The following is a 24,989-nucleotide window of genomic DNA, read 5'->3' on the forward strand; positions in this document are numbered from 1 at the left end:
AGCAAGTGCAGAAACTAACGGGGAAAATAGCCGCCTTATCAAGGTTCATTTCACGTTCCTCGGATAGATGCCACAAATTCTTCAATGTGCTGAGAAAAGACCACGGGCTGCAATGGAATGAGGAATGTGTCGACGGCCTGAGGAAACTAAAGGTGTATCTATCTTCGCCGCCACTACTCATCAAAGCAGATCCAGGCGAGTGTTTGCTTGTGTACTTGGAAGTTTAAAAAGTTGCGATAAGTGTAGTCTTGGTCCGTGAAAATAAATGTACGCAATCTCTGATTTATTATATCAGCAAAACTTTAATCGATGCTGAGACAAGGTACCCTCACTTTGAAAAGCTAGCCCTGGCACTGGTCGTGGCTTCACAGAAGCTCAGACCGTATTTTTAATGCCACCCCAAAAAAGTAGTAACGACCTTCCCTCTAAGAGGTATCCTATACAAACCCGAACTATCGGGTAGACTCGCCAAATGGGCCATATAATTAAGCGAGCATGATATAATATACCAACCACGAACTGCCATTAAGTCGCAAGTGCTCGCAGACTTCGTTGCTGATTTTAGCACAGAGATATTGCCCGAGGCAGAATAAGAGGCGCTTCGTACCTCCACACATACCGACTTGTGGGTCCTCTACATCGATGGTGCCTCTAATGCCTCGGGATCGGGACTGGGACTCGTCCTCGAGGTCCCTACGGGTGAACTGATTCGCCAGTCCATACGATTCCCCGAGATGACTAACAACGAGGCCGAGTATGAGGCTGTGATTGCAAGTTTGAAGCTAGACCTCAAAATATGGCGCTCGGCGACTCGTCCTCCACTGCGACTCCCAACTCGTGGTGAACTAGGTCACCGAGATTTTCCAAATCAAAGAGCAGAGGCTACAAAAATACCAGTCAGAAATCCATAAACTACTGCCAGAGTTCGATGAGTGCCGCCTCGACCAAATATCCAGGGCGCAAAACATCGAAGCAGATGGCCTTGCTAAACTGGCTGCGGCCACCAAAAATATCAATAGAGAGAACGTGGTCACACTCCTTCATTCCGCAATCGACCACGTCGAGGTACATTCTATAAACTTAACTTGGGACTGACATAACCGCTTCGTAGACTATTTGCAGGATGTAGCACTTCCACAAGACAAAAGGAAGCCAAAAAACTCCGGGTACAGGCAGCCCGATATAGCCTAATAAACAATGATCTCTACAAAAAAATGTTCGGCGGTCCTCTAACCAAATGTCTTGGACCACATCAAACAAGGCGAGTACTAGAAGAAGTACACGAAGGACACTATGGCGCCCACACGGGAAACCATGCCCTTATTCGATGCCTCATCCGTGCCGGTTACTATTGGTCCACCATGAAAAAAGAAGTCGCGGACTACGTCCGAAGATGTGAGCAATGTCAAAAGTATGCCCCCGTGATACATCAAGCAGGAGAACTCCTCCTTTCCGTCACTTTGCCATGGGCATTCATAAAATGTGGAATGGGCATTGTCGGCCGCCTCCCAGCAGGGCGAGGTAAGGTACGCTTCCTTTTGGTTTTAACTGACTATTTCTCTTAATGGGTAGAAGTAGGTGCATACACTCAGATACGTGAGCAGGAGGTCATCGCCTTCATATGGAAATTATATGTCGTTTTGGCATCCCCAAGGAAATCAGTTGCGACAACGGACCTCAATTCATAGGAAAAATAACCACCGAGTTTTTTGAAAAGTGGCACATCAAACGAATACTCTCCACGCCGTATCTTCCTGTCTCTAATAGCCAAGCAGAATCCTCCAACAAAGTAATATTGAACATATTGAAAAAGAAGCTTGAGGAAGCCAAAGGGCTATGGCTTGAACTACTACCCGAAGTATTATGGGTATATCGCACGACACCAAAATCCAGCACAGGAAAAACGCCATATTCACTGATCTATGGGACCGACACAGTTATACCTGTCGAAGTTGGGGAGCCCAGCTTGAGATACTCTAACGAGAGCGGAACATGCAATGAAGAAAGTAGGCTACAAGATCTGGATGAAGTCGAAGAACGAAAAGACATGGCCCACATAAGAATGGTAGCCCAGAAGCAGCAAGTAGAGAGATACTACAACAAGAGAGCCAAGGTGCGACCACTCAAAATTGGCGACTACGTCCTTAAGGCCAAGACACAAGCATCAAATAACCCTAATGAAGGAAAATTGGGAACAAACTGGGACGGACCATATAAGATAGTAGCAGCAGCAAACAAAGAGGTATTCCAGCTAGAAACAATGGAGGGAAAACTGCTCCAAAACAACTGGAACATCGCCCACCTCAAGTGCTTCCACTTCTAAAAGAAGATGCCACCCAAGCCCTACTCTTTTTTCCTTACCCGGGTTTTCCCGGGAAGGTTTTTAACGAGGCGATGAAAGGAACGCTCTATGGATCGACGTGATGTTCATTACCTCGGCCCGTCAATATGGTCTCCGTATCGAGGCAATGAAGGGACTACATATAGATAATCAAAATCACCATTATATGTACAGAATCATATCTCCATTGTATGCACGGAATCAAATCGCCATTTAATGTACGGAATCGTATCTCCATTGCATGTATGGAATCAAATCGCAATTTTATGTACGGAATCGTATCTCCATTGTATGTATGGAATCAAATCGCCATTATACGTACAGAATCATATCTCTACTGTATGCATAAAATCAAATCTCCACTAGTCAACGTGTGACGTCTTCCTACGGGAATCACGACAGGATTCTACTTCGACGACAGCCGAAGCAACATCCTAATGGCCAAGGCTATCGACAAAATATGAGTTCGACCTCGTTCGAACTACGACGGGATACTACTTCGACGACAGTCGAAGCAACATCCTAATGGCCAAGGCCATCAAAAAAATATGAGTTCGACCTCGTTCGAACTACGACGGGATACTACTTCGATGACAGTTGAAGCAACATCCTAATGGCCAAGGCCATCGACAAAAAATGAGATCGACCTCGTTCGAAATACGACGGGATACTACTTCGACGACAGTCGAAGCAACATCCTAATGGCCAAGGCCATCGACAAAATATGAGTTCGACCTCGTTCGGACTACGACGGGATACTACTTTGACGATAGTAAAAGCAACATCCTAATGGCCAAGGCCATCGACAAAATATAAGCTCGACCTTGTTTGAACTACGATAGGATACTACTTCGACGACTGTCGAAGCAACATCCTAATGGCCAAGGCCATCAACAAAATATGATTTCGACCTCGCTCGAACTACGACGGGATACTACTACGACGATAGTCGAAGCAACATCCTAATGGCCAAGGCCATCGACAAAATATGAGTTCGACCTCGTTCGAACTACGACGGGATACAACTTCGACGACAATCGAAGCAACATCCTAATGGCTAAGGACATCGACAAAATATGATCTCAACCTCATTCGAACTACGACGGGATACTACTTTGACGGCAGTCGAAGCAACATCCTAATGTCCAAGGCCATCGACAAAATATGAGTTCGACCTCGTTTGAACTACAACGGGATACTACTTCGACGACAGTCGAAGCAACATCCTAATGGCCAAGGCCATCGACAAAATATGAGCGACCTCGTTCGAACCACGACGGGATACTACTTCGATGATAATCGAAGCAACATCCCAATAGCCACGGGTGCGAACGTCATGCAATAAATGAAAGAGGACAACAAACAAACAAACCGATAAAAGTAAAGTTCACATTGCAACAATATCATTTACATTTGCCCTTACGAACAGCCCTAACACGACCGTGCTAAAAATTCCTAAGCAAAAAGTGAAATAGAAACCAAAATTATACATCATCCCCAGTGGGGTAAGCATATTCATACCACGAATCCGAAGCAAGGTGATTCGCATTATCAGAATTGACACCTTCCCCGTCAGGAGTGAGGGGGTCGTATCTACATGACTCATAGGTTGCATGCGCTTCGGCATGCACCGCCTGAACCTCCACCTCTGTTGACCTGCCCTCGGCGTGAAAAACCTTATACACATCGAGCCGAGCCTCTGCAAGGACCCACAACTCATACAAGCAACAAGGCGAGCCCTGATCGGCTGAGGCACGAGACGTGGAAGGCTGGGAACGTCGATTTGCCTCCTCCGTCCTCAGCGAAGCCATTAGCCCTCGCAATGCAACCAACTCCATCTCCAGCTCCCTAACACGCTCTTCAAGCCTTGCAATTTGACGACCGGGGGCTTCCCTCTCCCCATTAAGCTCTAACCAGGAAATATGGAGGGCATCCTCCAATGATACCGACATAGAAATAGTGGCTTCCAACTTATCAGCGTTGGCGTTCAGCTCGCCTTTGAGCCTGTCGACCTTCGCTGCCCTAGCATTTAACTCGGCGGTTAAGACGCCCCCCTTCAGCTGTAAGTCAGCGCTCTCAGCCGTTACCCCCTGCTCAACTCGAGCTCGCCCTCCTTCGCCTTAAGGAAAGCCTCCAGTTCGCTATTACGGGCGATAGCCCTCACAAGCTCCTCGTCTCCTCCAGATCCTCTATCCTACGCTCCAATTGGTCCTCCCGCTGCTTAAGTCCCTCGCGAAACACCTAGAACTCGGGATCCTGATGATAGATGTCAGACATCGCCCGATGTTTAGCACGGTACTGATGATACTTCGACGACATCTTCTGATAGAGGCTCGTCCTTTTTCGTTCACGACGCTCTCTCTCCACCTCCAAGACGAGGGTCTGACAAAAGAGGAGCAGAGTTAGAAAACAAAATACACAACGCAGATTGTCACACCAACCCCACGATAAAAAGATAAGAAAAGGTAACCTACTTGTAGAGCCATACCGGCGACCTTCCGAGATAACTCCGCGTCGCTCATCACTCCAAGCGTCTCACTTTCAAGAGCGACACATAGAGGAGAAAGGGCCGACGCAACATGCTCGCTGTTTAGTAGCAAGTTGTAGCTCCCCGGGACCACCACGTGACGGTCAGACCCGTCTATCCTTACCTCCATATGGTTATGGCGACCCAAAAATTCACTGACGTCCTCCGAGGCGATATCCGAACCCAAGCCATCACCCTCGACACGAGGTCCTCCGGCATTGGATGACGCGCCACCTTCAACGAAGTGCACTGAACTAACTCCTAGGCCAACTCCCTCCATTCAGGGAGACCTCCCCGACAAAATGACATCGGCCATAAATACGGGCACCGGGGCAGTGCGGGATGCTTCGCTTCCGTCAGCATCAGTAGCCACAACCTTTCCTAGCTCCAACCTTCTCCTTTTTCTCTCTAACGGCTCGTCACCGTTAGAAAATTCATCAACTGGATGTGAGACCGGTGCCAATGAGGCTTCTTCCCTCGTGGCCACGGTTCGAGACAAATCCCCCTGTCGAGGAAGTTGAGGACGGTTTTCCCGAACAGACTCGCACAAAATGAATCGAGTGTCTGCAGTAGCAATGGTTCATCTAAAAGCAGGAACTAGCGCCCTTCGCCTAGAAGTTCCCCGACCTGTCATCACAAAGAGTCATACGGTCAAGCAGGGTCATAGCCTATGAGGTAATAGAGCAAACGTTTACCTGAGGAAACCTAGGGCCATAACGTTGCACGAAGGCATACCAAGTTCGAGTTCCCTTTGTATGGGGCAACAAGCGAGCTACCCAGTTCCTGAGACCCGCAATAGGGCGAGGCGGGCGGCCCATAGCTGTAGAATGACGAGTGAGCAAAAGCTACAATAATTACAGAAAATAGGGGGACATAACGAACGACGGCACATACGAGTTCTATTCCATCGCTCCGGAAATCCGACAGGGTCAGAAACGACGTGTTCGATCTTGATAAAGTACTTATGCCAAAATTTACGGCTCGCCCGGTCATCCGTCCCGACCACCAGCCCTTTTGTACCACGAAGCCTCAAATGCACCATGGTACCCCTGAGGAAACCAGGCGTGAATAAGTGCAAAAGATGATGGACGGAGACGTCACACTCTGCCAACTCTGCATACTTAGTCAGTAGCAGAAGCACCTTGAGCGTGTACGGCGAAAGCTGAGCCGGGCAAATATGGTAAAATCTGCAGAATTCCTCCGCTAGAGGGAAGAGAGGAAGGGTGTAGCCGATCACAAAAGGATATTCGTAGAAAGCACAGTACCCAGTGTAAGCACGTGATTTTTGCCCTATGAAAAAATTACTCCCAAAAAATTCAAAATAAATTATTTTCCTTTGTGTGCAATTTTTGTTATTTTTGTGGTATTTTTGTATAATTATTTGTATTTTTATGAGTGCATGTTTATTTGTTTTAATTAATAAAAATATAAAATATATCACATTTTCATTTAGTATTTAATTAAGTTTGTTTTACAAAAAATGAAAGTCACAAAAATAGAAATATTTTGCATTGTTAGCATTTAATGTCAAATTATGCAATTTAGTTTTAATTGGTGTTTAATTGTGTATGATAATTTCTGTTAGGAGTTTAATTAGTATTTTTGAAGTTAATTTAGTTTGTAGCTCAATTAGAATTTTAGTTTTATCAAAGATATAAAAAAAAAAAGAGGGCTACAAAACGTTAATATTTGAATTGAGTCTAATATAACTATTTTAACTATTTTACCTTATTTTGTCGCAAAAGAAAAATTACAAAAAAATATATATGTAAATTTTAGCTTATGTATTTCTCATAAACTTGAAAAAATACAAAAATAGTACCTTATTTTTGTACTTTGTATAATTTCGAAAATTATAAAAAAAATATATAGTTTTATTAATGTTTTGTAGTCATTTTTAAACTTAAAAAAATATAAAAATAGTACTTTATGTTTTTATCGTTGTATAATTTCGAAAATTAAAAAAAAAGTTATTAACGTTTTGTAGCTATTTTAATCTTGAAAAATACAAAAATAAATAGTACTTTATATTTTATCTTTATATAAAAACGAAAATGACAAAAATAGTTTTATTTATGCTTAGTAGCTATTTTCATCTTGAAAAATACTAAAAAAAAGGGGAGAAATAGTTTTGTTTTAAATAGTCTTATTTGGTAGTATTTTGCTTACATAGGACTAAAAGAATAACATCGTGTTTTTATTCTCGATTCCGTGCAAAGAATAATATTTGGGTTTAAACTACCCGTTTTTAAGCCTAATTTTCGGACCTGACCCATAATAATCCGAACCCCACCGCGCATGGGGGACACATGTCTTGGACTCCTACACACGTGGGGTCCATGTCCTTTGATCCACGGACAAAGCATGGCATAGGGGAGGGGATTGAAAATTGAAAAAGGCTGAAAATTGTTTAAAGGAGAAAGGGGGACAACACGTGAAGGGGATTGAAATTTTAAAAGCAAAAAGATTTTGAAAGGGGGGGGGGGGAGCACGTGAAAAGGGAGAACAAAATAAAACTGAAGAGGGGACTGTTCACCCTTCTTCTTGATTTTTTTGAAAAAAACTGAAGAAAACGGAAAAGAAAAACGTTGGCCATTGCTTCTTCTTCTTTCACGTCCAAACGATACCAGTTTTCCGTCGCGTCCACCACCCCGTCGAGCAGCAGTTGCTGCAGCTGCTTCACGCCATAACCATCGTCTTCCTCACTAGCTGAACCCGCAAACGACCCCCACGCCTCAGCTGCTATCAAGCAGCAGCTGCTGCTACTCCTCGCCACCAAACCCCATTGTCCCGTCGACCGCCTCGCTGCGTCGCCAGGTCCAGGCTCACCCCCATCGAGTAGCAGCAACTGCTGCTGCGTCGTTCGCCATCATCACGTCCAAATGACCCCCCCCCCCCCCCGTACCTCAGCTTCTCTCCAGCTGCTGCTGTCGGTCACCCCGTCGACCACCCCACTGCCCCGTCGTCCAGCTACTGTTCACCACCAAAACCCCAGCTGCTCCTCACGTCAACCATGGCAGCAGCGAGTCCACCTGCTGCCGCTGCTACTCCTCACGACACCCCCGCCCCTCCATGCTAATCCGCCACAGTCCAAATGTCCAGCTTCTGCTTCGTCCTTTTTCAACGTCCACAAAACAGTTCATTCGACCTCCAATAGTTCAACTCCGAGTTCGACTTGGGTTCGTTCAAGTTTTAGATTTTTCTTTCAAGATTATTTAGTTCCTTTGATTTATTTTCCGTTAGGGTTTTTGGTTTTAAGTGTTTTTCATAATCTTGTTTTGTTCGTTCTATTTTTCGGATTATTGAATCTTTGTTTAAAGTGTTTATTTTTGTAAATCTTGTCTTGTTCGTTAGTTCTCCTTCTTCTTCAAGACCTTTTATTTGGTCAAGGTTTTTCTTCTGTTTGTTTGAGTGTGCGTTATAAGCTACCTTCGATTTGAACAACTTCGTCGAATAGTTAGTTTATGACTGCTTTGTTTGGACGAATACAACATGAATCACTTCTTAGGTCTGTTTTGATGCTTGAATCTTTTGTGTGAATTTGACTTAAGGATTGGTTGTAGCTGTGTAGTGATTTGGTGTAGTTGTAAATCAGAGAGGTTTAAATACAGATTGCTAAAAGTGAGGGCAAGGCAATAATAATAGGGGATTTTCAGGGGTATTTTTGGGTGTTTAAAATATTTAAAATGTTTAGTGTTAGTAGTCTGCCAGTTGAATATTCAGTGTATAATTAAATTAATGAATTATTTAATGAAAAGGGAATTAGTAGTGCAGAATACACCCTGTCTGGTATCTTTAAGGGTGGAAAATCAGAAAGTAAGCATGGGATTAATGATAAAAGTGTATAGATGCACATGGGAGGGAATATACAGGGTGAAAGTGAAAAACTTTGAATAAGTAATGTTTAGTTCTAGCCTATAAATTGGAGTAGTTGATATAGAAAAGGGGACTGGAAAATTTAGAAAAGAAAATTTTTTCAGAACTTCAAAGTGAGAAATAGGCTAATTTTTTAGAATTAAAAGTGAGTCTTTGAGAGCTAAAAATTGAAAGTGAGGTCCTTTTCTTTACTACTGAAATCAGAACTTTGTTACTGCTTCTGTGGATTGCGTTTAGTGCTACTGAATTTTCAGTCAGACTTTCCGGGGTTTTTCAGTTTGGTTCTGACCATTGTTACACTGGTTATTGCTGGTTTTTGTTGTTGTTATTTGCTGTGGGATTCTGTTGTTGTGCTACTGCTGTACATTTTTGCTCCTGACCTCTTTTCTCTATTTGTAATTCGAATTCCAAGTACACATTTGTACACTCTCGGCTTGAAGCAAAATGAAATATTAATCAGGCTTTGTTCCTGTTGAATCTCTCCTGTTTAGATTTGTGTTTGAATATAATTTTCCTTTCTTTGTATAAAAATGTAGTCGATTAATTAATGAGTAATGGGGTTGCATATGTATAACTTCTTCATATAATAATGTTAGTTTAAATTAATCAAATACTAGTTAATTTATTTTGATATTATGGTGTGTCAATCTCATGATTTAGTATTATTGACTAATAGAATATAGAATGAAAGCAGTTTTTCTTTGTACAAACTCGATCACAATTTTTCATTCACATTAGCCGTAAACTAATAACTAATAAGTTATGTTTTTCAGCATGTAATTAATTGAGAAATTTTCTTTTATTTTTAGAGACAAACTTAATAGAAGAAATGTAGTCACTGTAGGTTTATCCTTAAAAAATAAGAATGAGATGAGCCTCGCCAAATAAAAATACAAAATTGCGGGGCCCTCAGTAAATATTTGCTTTAAAATTGCTTAGACTTCGGGATGGACCGTTTAGTAAAATTCCACGGCCCTACCCAAAGTAGATGATACGCTAGTCGCTTTAGGCGCGCCTTTAATAATTTAATTTTCTTAAACTCGGGTGCACATTGATGTGACCCAAATCCAAATCTCAACGGAGTCAAAGTGTGTCGACGACCACGGGTACATTGATTGTAACGTGGTTCGAGATACATTTTCACAACGTTGCAATTCCTTGTAAAAAATAATAATAATAATTATGAAAGCGGGAAAAAGATAAAATTTGCACATAAGTTCATATTTGTATAAAATAAGATAATCAAGCTGAATATAACAGTTGAGCGACCGTGCTAGAACCACGGAATTCGGGAATGCCTACACCTCTCCCGGGTTAACAGAATTCCTTATCCGGATTTCTGGTATGCAGACTGTAATATGGAGTCATTCTTTTCCTCGATTCGAGATTAAAATTGGTGACTTGGGACACCCTAAATCTCCCAAGTGGCGACTCTGAAATAAATAAATAAATCCCGTTTCGATTGTCCTTTAATTGGAAAAAACTCATTGCACCCTCGCGGGGGCGGAAAAATGAGGTGTGACAGCTCTGGCAACTCTGCTGGAGACGCAACCCAGAACCGTTGGTTCAGGGTTAGAAATCGAGCTTAGAATAAATTGTTATGTTCAGCTTTATCTGATTTTGTTACATGATCTGTGGTTAATGTGCTAACTAATTGCTTTTACCGCTTTGATATTTTGTGAACTGTATATAAACTGTGCCGAAACCCATCTTCTCTCTGAGTCTTCTGAATCATGAAGAAGGGTGTACTTCGTACGGCTTCTTTTCTGTATAGTGTCAAGTCCCAATTTAGAATGAGGTTTGGATAAGTCGCAAAGCCGGTGAAGCTTCTGTATTCCCGGACTGCCGCCTCCTCCTCGGCTCGAGCTGTCCGCTCGGGTAAGCCAAGTCTAGAACAAATACCCAGGTTCTGAACCTAGAATAACTCAACTTCATGCCGGATCCCTAGTAGGAACGCTTATCTGCATCATGTGCATTTTTTGACTTAGGGGACTCAACACAGGGGTTGGGTCCATTCTAGGAATAGCAACCTGAAACAGAAAAGACCATCCTGATGCATCCTACTTACTGCTTGTGCATGTTATTTGCTTTGGACTTGCATGCTGACCGGTTTTGAATATTGGAAAAATTTGAAGAAAAAAAAAGAGAAAGAAAGGGAAATAACAGTGTATAGAATTATTCTTCTGTTTTGAAAAAAAATCAACAATGTCCAAATACTGGCTAAATTCTGCCGAAATTTTGAAAAATGAAAAAAAAGAAAAATACTTTTTTATATAGTTTTTTTTTTCACTCAAAAGGCAAAAGAAAAAATGAAAAAAAAAAAGTCTCGTATTTTTTTTGGTTGAAGAATAGGTTAGTCATTTTGAAATGAAAAGAAAAAGCTTCACTTTGTCTTGTTTTCAAAATAAAAATAAAAAAGGGAAGAAAAATAGTTTGTCTTGCCATGAAAAATGAAAATGAAAAAAAGTCCTATTTTTAAAATATTTTTTTTATTTATTTAGTTGTTTATGAAAACGCCAAAAATAAAAATAAAAAGAGTCTTGCGTTGAAAGTGGTTTTATTATTTGTTGCAAATATATATATCTATATATAAAAATCCAAGAAGTTTTTCTTTTTTTCTTTATTTCCAAAATATATATATATATCTTTATTTGTTGCAAAAAAATATTTGTCTTGCCAAAAAGTCTAGAAAAGTTTTTTAGACGCCCAATTTTCAAAACAAAAAAATCCAAAAATATTTTTGACTTCTTTAGAAAGTTTTTTTTATTAAAAAAAAATAATAATAAAATAAAAAAATCCGAAAATATTTTCCTTCTTCTTTCAAAATTGAAAAGAAAATTCAAAATTCAAAAAAAATACTTTTAGAAGCATTTCTTTCATTAAAAGTAAAATTCCAAAAATACTTTCTTAGAAATCCTTCTTTGCAAAAATGCTCCCTTTCTTCTTTATAAGTCTTTCCTTCAAAATAATAATAATAAAAAAAAGCTAGGTCATTTGCTTATTTATGATCAGCCCGAACTACGCGGGTTTGATTCTCACCGGATGTGAGATACGTAGGCAACCCTCATCGGGTCCAACCCCACCTTTTGCTAAAATAGCCAAAAATAAATAAATTATAAAAAAAACATGTCAAAATTTTGATTCTGTCATGAATCATTCGGGTGATGCTATTTTGTCAAAAATAGCCGAATGTTCCCGAAAGGGACGTCGGAGGGCTGACTTTGCATAAACAGCCACTTTTCGGGTCATGTTTAAGATTTGGTCTAGTGGACCCCCACAGCCTTAAAAATCTTCGTCCCCGAGGCGTTGAAAGGCCGTGTTTGCAATGTTGAGTTTTCTATTTTTTTTTAAAATGATAAAAAGAGTCATAAATAAGTTGGGTGATGCTGTTTTTGTCAAAAATAGCCGAATGTTCCCGAAAGGTACGCCGGAAGGCTGACTTTATATAAACAGCTACCTTGGGTCATTTTTTACGGATTTTGGTCCAGTTGACTCACACAGCCTTAAAAACCTTCGTCCCCGAGGCGCTGAAGGGCCGTGTTTGCAACACCACATTTTCATTGTAATTTGAAAAAAAAAAGAGTCAGCGGTCAGGTGAACACCGTATTAATTTTTTGTCAAAAATAAGCCAAGCCAGTTTCGGCCACGTCTTAAACCGTTCTTGCCGAAATAACCTTAGAGTATCTCTCAGTTGTCGAAAGGCTATTTTCGTAAAAGAACGGACAAGTTTGTAAAGTGTCATAAAATAATCCTCCCCGACCTCAAAATTCATGTGGAATTTGGAAGGAGCCACGTTTGCAAAAATAACCGTTTGGTTGCCTTTGTCAAACGGGGAAAGAAACTGGCCGTTTGTAAATCTTTTGATTAGAATATGTGAGTTGTTTGATTTTCGAGTTTGTAGGTCATTTTCAAACCTTTGAAACCCAGTTTGTTTTAATATGAAAATTGAAAAAATGTTTATTATTGTTTATCTTTTATTTGTCCGAACTACGCAAGGTCTGATTCATGCGGGGTCATGATACGTAGGCAATCTCCATAAGATTCGACCACCACTGAAAAAAAGAAAAAAAAAAAGAGAAAGAAAAATAAAGGAAAGCGCGAGTGCATCGCATCTCTGATAGAACGGTTTAACTGCTTAGGTGCATTGCATCTCTGATATATGATTGTCTGTCAAATGCCCTAACACTAACGTGATGACTTCCCTTTGCTGTGTTCATATATAGAAAGTGGTTGGTTGTGGTAACTCCTCCCTTGCAAAGCAAATGACACAGAACCTCAGAACATAGTGGGTCAGTACTGATGACCGACAACAATTGGTCGAACGGAACAACGGGTTGGTAGAAGAAGTGAAAATGCTGAGACAGCATGTGGCAGACATGTATCAGGCATGGATAACTGGGAAAACACCGCCCCCTCCACCGCCAAGCCTCTTGAACTCTGTCATTTCCCAAGCACCCAACACCATAACGGAAGATCCCCCATACTCTCCATCCCAACCCACTTATGGCAGCTTTCCCAGCTACCCGAGTAGCTCCATCACTCATCAACACTACTCCCCTCCCCAACGCTACTATTCTCCACAAGATTCCCAAGGACGGACTTCACCGTCCAAATACCCAGCTCCACAGAAGGCCTATCCACCCTCACAAGCCTACCGGAAGCCCCCTGGATCAGGTTTCCGGCCCAATCAAGCATTTAGGAACGAGAGGTTGCTGAAACGAGGAAAGGCTCTCACCCTTATCGGAGTATCTTATGCCAGTCTGTTTGAAAGGCTAAGGCATGCTGGCTTGATTGAGCCACTCCCCGCATGTACTCCAAATCCACGTGCAAGGAACTTTGATCCGGCAGCACGATGCGCATACCACTCCAATGTCAGAGGACATAGCATTGAAGACTGTCATTCCTTGAGAAAAGAAATAGAAAGAATGATTCAATGAGGGGCAATTGTCATCAATGACAGTGACATGGAGCACGTGAATCCTCTTGAGAACTCGCTGACCAAGGTTGATGATGTTGAAGCTGGTAATGGTTTTGGCAGTATTGACGCAAAGCTCAGTGGCTAAGATGCCAGGTTTGATAATTGGGATGGCGCTTCGTTCCTTGGTTATCAAAAGAGAAGTTTTTGATGGTTTATTTTGTTGTCATTTCTGTTGACCGGATTATTCTTAGTGTTGTGTCAAACTTTCTTATCTTTCCATTTGTCATAGCGGTTTGTTTAAGTTTTGTCCAGTTTGTTTCTTGGGTTTTGTTCTGGTTTGTTTTGTTTTGTTATTCAAACCATTTCACCGGTAGTCTAATGCAAAATTCGGTCTTTTATTATTTCCAGTCATCTTTTTTGTCTAGTCCTTTTATCATTTTGTTCAGCGCCGATTCGAGTGACATGACATACGCACACAGTTTGGGCCTAATCTTAAAGGATAATCATAAAACCCCGGAAAGGTGATCTGACCATTTAAAGGAAATAAGGACAGTTGAGATTATTCGGAGCTCGAGTCATATGGAACTGGGGCAAGTAAAACATAAAGAAAACCGTTAAAAGCAAGATTTGCCAAATTGGCATAAGGGTCTTCATGATAATGAGAAGTGAGAATGTCGCCCAACGGTGCTTTAGAAATGTCAAATGAAAAAGCAAATGTGTGAATATATTTGTCAAGTCCAGCACCATCAGAAGAGGCTACAAATCTTTGTTTAATTGTGTTGTTTGCACTTGGCATGTTTTGAAGACTGGAATGACGAAGGCATTTTGTTCTGCTACCTAAACACTTTATCCTTCGTTACCCCTTTTGAGCCTTATTTATTTTCTTTCATACCCCTCGTTCGGAATCAGTAGCAACGACTAGAAAACGCAAGCATGGCAGGGAAACAAAAGAAAAAAAACAACAACAAAACCAAAAAAAAAGAGAAAAAAGAGGGAAAAAAAGAAAAGAAGAGAAAAATGATAACAAAAAAAAAACAAAAGAAAGTCAGAAGAAAACGGAGGAATTGGGAACTACGTTTGACCTGATTCCTCAAAGAGGATACGTAGGCGCTTCACGGCTCGGTCATTGGGTGCATAGTGTGCATGATGTGCATGATGGGCATGATGTAATAAAAAGTAATATATATATATATATATATATATATATATATATATATATATATATATATATATATATATATATATAAATAATCCCCAAGCAAGAAACTGGGGCAAGGGTTGCGCTTGTTGTAAACAAATATGGTTCAGAAGGTTGTAATTTTGAACCCCAAACTGATTTGTTTTTGAGCCTTTAATACCCTTTCTTTCTAGCCCTATCCAAAAACCCACATTACGGTCCAAAGAAAGACCTTCTGATCAGTCTTCAAAAGATGCCAAGTCAGACAAATGAGAGTTTTACCGGTGAACATAACACTCTGTTCCACAGCAGAAAGGACTCTAATCCCCAGCAGAAAGAGTCATACCGGCAACACTCCAAATCCCCAGCTGGAAAGTGATACAAATGAGAGAGTCTAATCGGTGAAAATCTTTACGGACACCATAAGGCGATGAAAGCTGAGAGAAAAAACAAAATGAGAGAGGCTTGATAGTGAAAACCCTTCGGGCACTATGAGTCGAATAAGATTGGGAATCAGATGGGGAATCGTCAAGGGAAGATCTTGAAAGTCGATATGCATATCATGACCATTAGAGTCGGTGTCTGCGTTTGATAGGTTTTTATTTATAGTTTCTTTTGTTTAAAGAGTCATCTTTTTCCTTTGTCTTTTATTCTGTTCCTTTTTATCCTTCTCCTTTCATAGAAAATTCCCCAGTAGAGTCTGTTGGTCAGAACAAGTGAGAATTGACTTCAAAATATGCCATCAGCTTTACAATTATGCAAGATGAGATCTGGCTAGTACATCCAAGTGGTGTAATCAGCAAGGAACAAGCGTGAGGCCAGTGTCAAGAAAGATATCCCTAGCAAAGGGAATTGACAAAAGGATTGACGAGTGTCAAGAGGGACATCCTTGCCTAAATCAAAGGTTATAAACCTCAAGGCCGAGGCCCGTGGACAAAGCAAGGAGAGCCATGAGCATGATTTGGGAAATTCATACTAGACTAAAAGGTCAGGGAAATGCAAGTTTCCGAGCTATGCCACAAAAGAAGAGGGATATCCCCAGCAGAAAGGGCTTATCCCCAGAAAATAATATCATCCCCAACAAGTTGTGGAACGCAGAGCGAGGAAGGAGAAAGGGAAAACCATCCCAGTGGAGTATCACAACCAACCACCGCGTTTTAAACTAACAAACTTTGTTTGAGTTGAAACAGGTAAAGGAAATGGCATTGATGACAGAAATGCATGCCACAAGGGATATTATCAAACTGGGGCAGAAAATTTTCCTTTTATTTAGAAAATTTTCTGGAAGTCAGGTACTCATTCGGGGAAGAATAAAGAGCCAGTCTCAAGGGAAGTGGTCTTAGAACCAGTGTTGCCCCCAACATAATAAGTTTCAATGGAGGAAGTTGTTCCCCAGCAAAGGGATGAAACTTGAGCTCAGAAAAAGCAAGAGGCCAGCATTATTCCCAACAGCCTTCCGAAGAGTGAAGCACTAGTTCTGAAGGAATCAGAATCCCCCAGCGGTGTTATCCTCGACAACGTTATCCCCAGTTGATAACATTCTATCCCCCAACAGGTAAGTAAATAATTCCCCAACAGTGTTATCCCCAGCAGTTTCGAGGAGTCCAACACAAGTTTGGTGAAAATCGGTATCCTCAGCGGTTCCTTTCGGGGAAAGGCAAAACGAGTCTTAAGGGAGTTAGTCTTCAAAGGAAGAAGCTATGCGGAAAAAAAAGGAAGAAAAAAAAAGAAAAAATGAAAAAAAGAAAAAAAAGGGAAGTAGTTTGCAGAGGAATGAAACATCGTACTTAAAAGGAAGTAATTTTGGAAGGAGTAAGATAACATATTTACTCAACAGAGTTATCCTCAGCAGTGTTATCCCCAGCAGATCATCGAGATGTAGAAGCATCCTCGACAGAGTTTCGACCAAGTTTCAAGAGGGTCGGACAACCCAGAGTGGGTAAGGAAGAAAAGTAAAATTCATCCCCAGCAAAATCGAGGGAAGACAACACAGGTAAGTAAATAATTCAGGGATAAGGAAATGGTTCACGCATAGGAGACGCACTTCCTAAGTTTATTTTTTACCCATAGAGGATGCATTTCCTCCTAAGTTTGTTTTTACCCATAGGAGATGCATTTCCTCCTAAGTTTATTTTACCCATAGGAGATGCATTTCCTCCTAAGTTTGTTTTTACCCATAGGAGATGCATTTCCTCCTAAGTTTATTTTACCCATAGGAGATGCATTTCCTCCTAAGTTTGTTTTTACCCATAGGAGATGTATTTCCTCCTAAGTTTATTTTACTCATAGGAGATGCATTTCCTCCTAAGTTTGTTTTTACCCCTAGGAGACGCACTTCCTAAGTTTGTTTTTACCCCTAGGAGACGCACTTCCTCAGTTTGTTTTTACCCATAGGAGATGCATTTCCTCCTAAGTTTGTTTTACCCATAGGAGAGACATTTCCTCCTAAGTTTAGTTTTACCCATAGGAGAGGCATTTCCTCCTAAGTTTGTTTTACCCATAGGAATGACATTTTATTTTAAAAGTTGTTAGTTTAAATAGGCGTCCACCTGTATAACGAGAGGAATATTTTCATGTCTTAGTTAAATAGGCGCCCACCTGTATAATAAGAGGAATATTTTTATGTCTTCGTTTAAATAGGCGCCCACCTGTATAACGAGAGGAATATTTTTATGTCTCAGTTTAAATAGGCGTCCACCTGTATAATAAGAGGAATATTTTTATGTCTTAGTTAAATAGGCGCCCACCTGTATAATAAGAGGAATATTTTCATGTCTTAGTTTAAATAGGCGCCCACCTGTATAATAAGAGGAATATTTTTATGTCTTAGTTTAAATAGGCGCCCACCTGTATAATGAAAGGAATATTTTTATGTCTTAGTTTAAATAGGCGCCCACCTGTATAACGAGAGGAATATTTTTATGTCTTAGTTTAAATAGGCGCCCACCTGTATAATAAGAGAAATATTTTTATGTCTTAGTTTAAATAGGCGCCCAGCTGTATAATAAGAGGAATATTTTCATGTCTTAGTTAAATAGGCGTCCACCAGTATAATGCGGGAATACATTTCTGTCTTTACATTTCTGTTCTAGGTCGCCCACCAGTATAATGCGGGCATACATTTCATATTTTTGCATTTAGGTACCCACCTGTATAACGAGAGGAATACTTTTGAGTCTTATACTGCAGATTTTGAAATCAGTAACCCACCGGAAGGTAGAAGGTTACAACAGGAATTTCCAGCAGGAAACAATAAAAATCCCCAACACCGAAAAGCAGAAGGTTGCAACAAGAGGTCCCAACACAAGTTCAAGCGCATGAGTCAAAAGAAAGAAAAGACGCGTCTTGAAAGAAGCGGCCTGTGAACATTAAATTATGCCCAGCATAACAAATCTGATGAAGAAAAGCCGTATCCCCAGAGAAACCTCTGAAAGTTTAGTGGAGGGAGCCATATCCCAGCGGACCAAACAAGGTAGTGAGGACTGGGATTCAAAAAAGCAAAAGGTCAGTGCCATTCCCAGGTTTTCGGAAGAAAAAAGCGGCGGAAGAAACACAATCCGACAAGAAAGCAAGGCAACAAAGACAAGTTGAAAATAGATAAGATCTTGTGATCCATAGGCTAGCCTAGCTTCTGATTTTATTGTTTTCTTTTGGATACGGTGTAATAAGGAGATCAGTAAGGCAGTGGTAACAGTATACAACATCAGTAACAGCAGAACTACAGTTCTCCAGTAGTCCCAGCTACCGAAACTTCCCGAACTACATTAACCTGATTCCCCTTTAGCCAGGGATATGTAGGAAACCTTTGAAGCAAAGGTTCAGTTAAATCTTTTTTTTTTTAAAAATGCTTCACACGGAGTACTCGGATGGGCAAAAATCGCTCATTTTATCTTTGCACAAAAACCCTTCGTGTCTTCGGGCAAAGAGGGGCAGCTGTAAGCACGTGATTTTTGCCCTATGAAAGAATTACTCCCAAAAAATTCAAAATAAAATAATTTTCCTTTGTGTGCAATTTTTGTTATTTTTGTGGTATTTTTTATAATTATTTGTATTTTTACGAGTGCATGTTTATTTGTTTTAATTAATAAAACTATAAAATATATCACATTTTCATTTAGTATTTAATTAAGTTTGTTTTACAAAAAAATGAAAGTCACAAAAATAGGAATATTTTGCATTGTTAGCATTTAATGTCAAATTATGCAATTTTATTTTAATTGGTGTTTAATTGTGTATGATAATTTTTGTTAGGAGTTTAATTAGTATTTTTGGAGTTAATTTAGTTTGTAGCTCAATTAGAATTTTAGTTTTATCAAAGATAAAAAAAAAAAAAGAGGGCTACAAAACGTTAATATTTGAATTGAGTCTAATATAACTATTTTGACTATTTTACCTTATTTCGTCGCAAAAGAAAAATTACAAAAAAATATATATGTAAATTTTAGCTTATGTCATAAACTTGAAAAAATACAAAAATAGTACCTTATTTTTGTACTTTGTATAATTTCGAAAATTATAAAAAAATATATAGTTTTATTAATGTTTTGTAGTCATTTTTAAACTTAAAAAAATATAAAAATAGTACTTTATGTTTTTATCGTTGTATAATTTCGAAAATTACAAAAAAAAAGTTATTAACGTTTTGTAGCTATTTTAATCTTGAAAAATACAAAAAAAATAGTACTTTATATTTTATCTTTATATAAAAACGAAAATGACAAAAATAGTTTTATTTATGCTTAGTAGCTATTTTAATCTTGAAAAATACTAAAAAAAAGAAGGGAGAAATAGTTTTGTTTTAAATAGTCTTATTTGGTAGTATTTTGCTTACATAGGACTAAATGAATAACATCGTGTTTTTATTCTCGGGTCCGTGCAAAGAATAATATTTGAGTTTAAATTACCCATTTTTAGGCCTAATTTTCGGACCTGACCCATAATAATCCGAACCCCACCGCGCATGGGGGACACATGTCTTGGACCCCTACACACGTGGGATCCATGTCCTTTGATACAAGGACAAAGCATGGCATGGGGGAGGGGATTGAAAATTGAAAAAGGCTGAAAATTGTTTAAAGGAGAAAGGGGGACAACACGTGAAGGGGATTGAAATTTTAAAAGCAAAAAGATTTTGAAAAGGGGGGGGGGAGCACGTGAAAAGGGAGAACAAAATAAAACTGAAGAGGGGACTGTTCACCCTTCTTCTTGATTTTTTTGAAAAAAACTGAAGAAAACGGAAAAGAAAAATGTTGGCCATTGCTTCTTCTTCTTTCACGTCCAAACGATACCAGTTTTCCGTCGCGTCCACCACCCCGTCGAGCAGCAGTTGCTGCAGCTGCTTCACGCCATAACCATCGTCTTCCTCACTAGCTGAACCCGCAAACGACCCCCACGCCTCAGCTGCTATCAAGCAGCAGCTGCTGCTACTCCTCACCACCAAACCCCACTGTCCCGTCGACCACCTCGCTGTGTCGCCAGGTCCAGGCTCACCCCCGTCGAGCAGCAACAACTGCTGCTGCGTCGTTCGCCATCATCACGTCCAAATGACCCCCCCGTACCTCAGCTTCTCTCTAGCTGCTGCTGCCCGTCACCCCGTCGACCACCCCACTGCCCCGTCGTCCAGCTGCTGTTCACCACCAAAACCCCAGCTGCTCCTCACGTCAACCATGGCAGCAGCGAGTCCAGCTGCTACCGCTGCTACTCCTCATGATACCCTCGCCCCTCCATGCTAATCTGCCACAGTCCAAATTTCCAGCTTCTACTTCGTCCTTTTTCAACGTCCACAAAACAATCCGTTCGACCTCCAATAGTTCAACTCCGAGTTCGACTTGGGTTCGTTCAAGTTTTAGATTTTTCTTTCAAGATTATTTTGTTCCTTTGATTTATTTTCCATTAGGGTTTTTGGTTTTAAGTGTTGTTCATAATCTTGTTTTGTTCGTTCTATTTTTCGGATTATTGAATCTTTGTTTAAAGTGTTTATTTTTGTAAATCTTGTCTTGTTCGTTAGTTCTCCTTCTTCTTCAAGACCTTTTATTTGGTCAAGGTTTTTCTTCTGTTTGTTTGAGTGTGCGTTATAAGCTACCTTCGATTTGAACAACTTCGTCGAATAGTTAGTTTATGACTGCTTTGTTTGGACGAATACAACATGAATCACTTCTTAGGTCTGTTTTGATGCTTGAATCTTTTGTGTGAATTTGACTTAAGGATTGGTTGTAGCTGTGTAGTGATTTGGTGTAGTTGTAAATCAGAGAGGTTTAAATATAGATTGCTAAGAGTGAGGGCAAGGCAATAATAATAGGGGATTTTCAGGGGTATTTTTGGGTGTTTAAAAGATTTAAAATGTTTAGTGTTAGTAGTCTGCCAGTTGAATATTCAGTGTATAATTAAATTAATGAATTATTTAATGAAAAGGGAATTAATAGTGCAGAATACACCCTGTCTGGTATCTTTAAGGGTGGGAAATTAGAAAGTAAGCATGGAATTAATGATAAAAGTGTATAGATGCACATGGGAGGGAATATACAAGCTGAAAGTGAAAAACTTTGAATAAGTAATGTTTAGTTCTAGCCTATAAATAGGAGGAGTTGATATAGAAAAGGGGACTGGAAAATTTAGAAAAGAAAATTTTTTCAGAACTTCAAAGTGAGAAATAGGCTAATTTTTTAGAATTAAAAGTCAGTCTTTGAGAGCTAAAAATTGAAAGTGAGGTCCTTTTCTTTACTACTGAAATCAGAACTTTGTTACTGCTTCTGTGGATTGCGTTTAGTGCTACTGAATTTTCAGTCAGACTTTCCGGGGTTTTTCAGTTTGGTTTTGACCATTGTTACACTGGTTATTGCTGGTTTTTGTTGTTGTTATTTGCTGTGGGATTCTGTTGTTGTGCTACTGCTGTACATTTTTGCTCCTGACCTCTTTTCTCTATTTGTAATTCGAATTCCAGGTACACATTTGTACACTCTCGGCTTGAAGCGAAATGAAATATTAATCAGGTTTTGTTTCTGTTGAATCCCTCCTGTTTAGATTTGTGTTTGAATATAATTTTCCTTTCTTTGTATAAAAATGTAGTCGATTAATTAATGAGTAATGGGGTTGCATATGTATAACTTCTTCATCTAATAATGTTAGTTTAAATTAATCAAATACTAGTTAATTTGTTTTGATATTATGGTGTGTCAATCTCATGTTCTAGTATTATTGAATAATAGAATATAGAATGAAAGCATTTTTTCTTTGTACAAACTCGATCGCAATTTTTCATTCACATTAGCCGTAAACTAATAACTAATAAGTTATGTTTTTCAGCATGTAATTAATTGAGAAATTTTCTTTTATTTTTAGAGACAAACTTAATAGAAGAAATGTAGTCACTGTAGGTTTATCCTTAAAAAATAAGAATGAGATGAGCCTCGCCAAATAAAAATACAAAATTGCGGGGCCCTCAGTAAATATTTACTTTAAAATTGCTTAGACTTCGGGATGGACCGTTTAATAAAATTCTACGGCCCTACCCAAAGTAGATGATACGCTAGTCACTTTAGGCGCGCCTTTAATAATTTAATTTTCTTAAACTCGGGTGCACATTGATGTGACCTAAATCCAAATCTCAACGGAGTCAAAGTGTGTCGACGACCACGGGTACATTGATTGTAACGCGGTTCGAGATACATTTTCACAACGTTGCAATTCCTTGTAAAAAATAATAATAATAATTATGAAAGCGGTAAAAAGTTAAAATTTGCACATAAGTTCATATTTGTATAAAATCAGATAATCAGCTGAATATAACAGTTGAGCGACCGTGCTAGAACCACGGAATTCGGGAATGCCTAACACCTTCTCCCGGGTTAACAGAATTCCTTATCCGGATTTCTGGTACGCAGACTGTAATATGGAGTCATTCTTTTCCTCGATTCGGGATTAAAATTGGTGACTTGGGACACCCTAAATCTCCCAAGTGGCGACTCTGAAATAAATAAATAAATCCCGTTTCGATTGTCCTTTAATTGGAAAAAACTCCTTGCACCCTCGCGGGGGCGGAAAAAGGAGGTGTGACACCCAGGCCTGTGGACGTCAACATAATCCTCCCCCGCCAGAATCATCTCCACGTGGGCAGGAATACCATACTTTATGCGGAGTACGAGGTTCAGAGTAGGGGGCGGACTTTGAGGAAGTCACTCCGGGATAGGGGATGCCTCGGTAGTAGCGCCTCCACTGTGAGATGACTATCACCCTCTTCTATCTCCACCTCTCCGCTACCTGAAAGAGGCGCTGCGGTTGACGGAGCAACCTCAGGAACCTCTTCATTAGTACGACGAGACCTTGGCATGATTTCGTTTAAAAGGAGTAGCTACACAAAGGGAGTAAAAAAGAAGAAACTTCCGGCCAGGAATGGAAACAAGAAGGTGTAGGAGCAAATGAAGAAGACTGAAGAGTTACCAAGAGAGTGGCTAAAGTTTTTCAAAAAATCAAACCCTTTATCTATTTATAGGGTTAGGTGGTGCCAGAATCGAGGCGGCAGGTTTTAAATCAGCACAAGAATCATAGCGCCAAAATCGTCAGTCTGCGCCTCGAAAATCCGCGTGATGATGACGCACGTAAAAGCTGACATCACCTCCGGGTGGCGTGTACTCTTCGGTGCTCCGCCCAGCATGATAGCTACCCTTCGTTGGTCATGTCGTAACATCCCAACAGGTCAAATTCCCCCTAAGGAAGGCATAGGGTCCGCTCATCGTGGACGCATCCGATCTCGACATCGACGAGCGGAAGGACTAATTGTATGGGTCCAAATTTGATCGACCACGACCTACGGTGAGCATGACAGACGACCAAGCACCCATGAGTCGACACCTAGAGGGATACGACCCCATGATAAAAGGAGAGACGCTACGGCATCGACAGTAGAATCAGCACATTAGGGGACCTAGGGAATATTCTTTAGATATTTCTTAACCTGTCGTTCCTGCGATCGGAGAAAAATCCTTAGTTTATAAGAGGGATGAAAGTCTTGTAGGGGGGGGGGGATTTTTTCATTTTCTTGTAAAACTTACTAACCTTGAATGAAGATTGACAACTCTTTTCTCTCTATTATTATCATCCTAGTGTTTATTATCTTCAGCTACAATTTATCCCTTCATCTTTGATTGATTTGTCCGAAAAAGTTTAACATCTTTTGAGTCAAACAAAAATGCTGAAAGTTCAATAAGAGATATTAAAGAGTTCTTTAACTTCACCTCATCTTGATTGGTATTTGGTAAAAATCAAGAAAATATTCTCTGTTAATTTTCAAGATTTTATTCTCCAGTATTAGATCTGCCAAACAATCAAAGAAATTAATGAATCAGTTAGGCAAGCTATAGTTTCTCTAAAAATTCTCATAATTAATTGATGAATCTCAGAAGCAATAAATACAGGTTGCAATAATCTAGTTTCTTAAAATAAAAAAGATCTTAAAAAAACATACAACATGATCTCCGCACTCTTTCTTCTTCCATATTTTCTTTTACATCAAGCAAAATATATTACTTAATTAATTGAGATATAAGTTAAGAAATCACAAAGCTAAAGGGAAGATATGAAGTTACACTCTCTATGTAACATTACAAAATTGAATGCTAAAAGTTTAAAACATTAGTGTGACTCGTAAATTATGTAAATGTTATGGGACGAAAATTCCAATATTTGAACGATAAAATATAATACAAATTAAACTAACCGTTTAATATGTTAATTATTGTTGAAGTTACGTACTTATATAAGTTAGATAAAATAATACTCCCCCAAAAGAATGACGGGATTCAGAATATGATGACCAATAAATATATTCTTCAGTGTTAATCCTAAATTAGTTCCTATATTTTTTTTTAAAAAATAAGAAATTACATAAAATAGATAATTTGCAATTTTAGCTGAAGATACGTAATAAATTTTTGAAAACTCTTAATGGAAAAAATTATCTGACTTCAAGCAAGAAATATTTCATATTAGGAATTGTTTTTTATTATCTAATATTTGAACTCCAAATCTTTAGTAGGGACAGATTCTATTATATTCTACCAACTTTAGATAGCTAGAGCCTAGAGTTATTAGTGCAAATGTTTCAACATTTTGACTCTGCACCATATAAAAAGTGACATATATTGTGTAACAGAGT

Source organism: Nicotiana sylvestris, chromosome 7 (genome assembly GCF_000393655.2).
Source record: "Nicotiana sylvestris chromosome 7, ASM39365v2, whole genome shotgun sequence".
Taxonomy (NCBI): domain Eukaryota; kingdom Viridiplantae; phylum Streptophyta; class Magnoliopsida; order Solanales; family Solanaceae; genus Nicotiana; species Nicotiana sylvestris.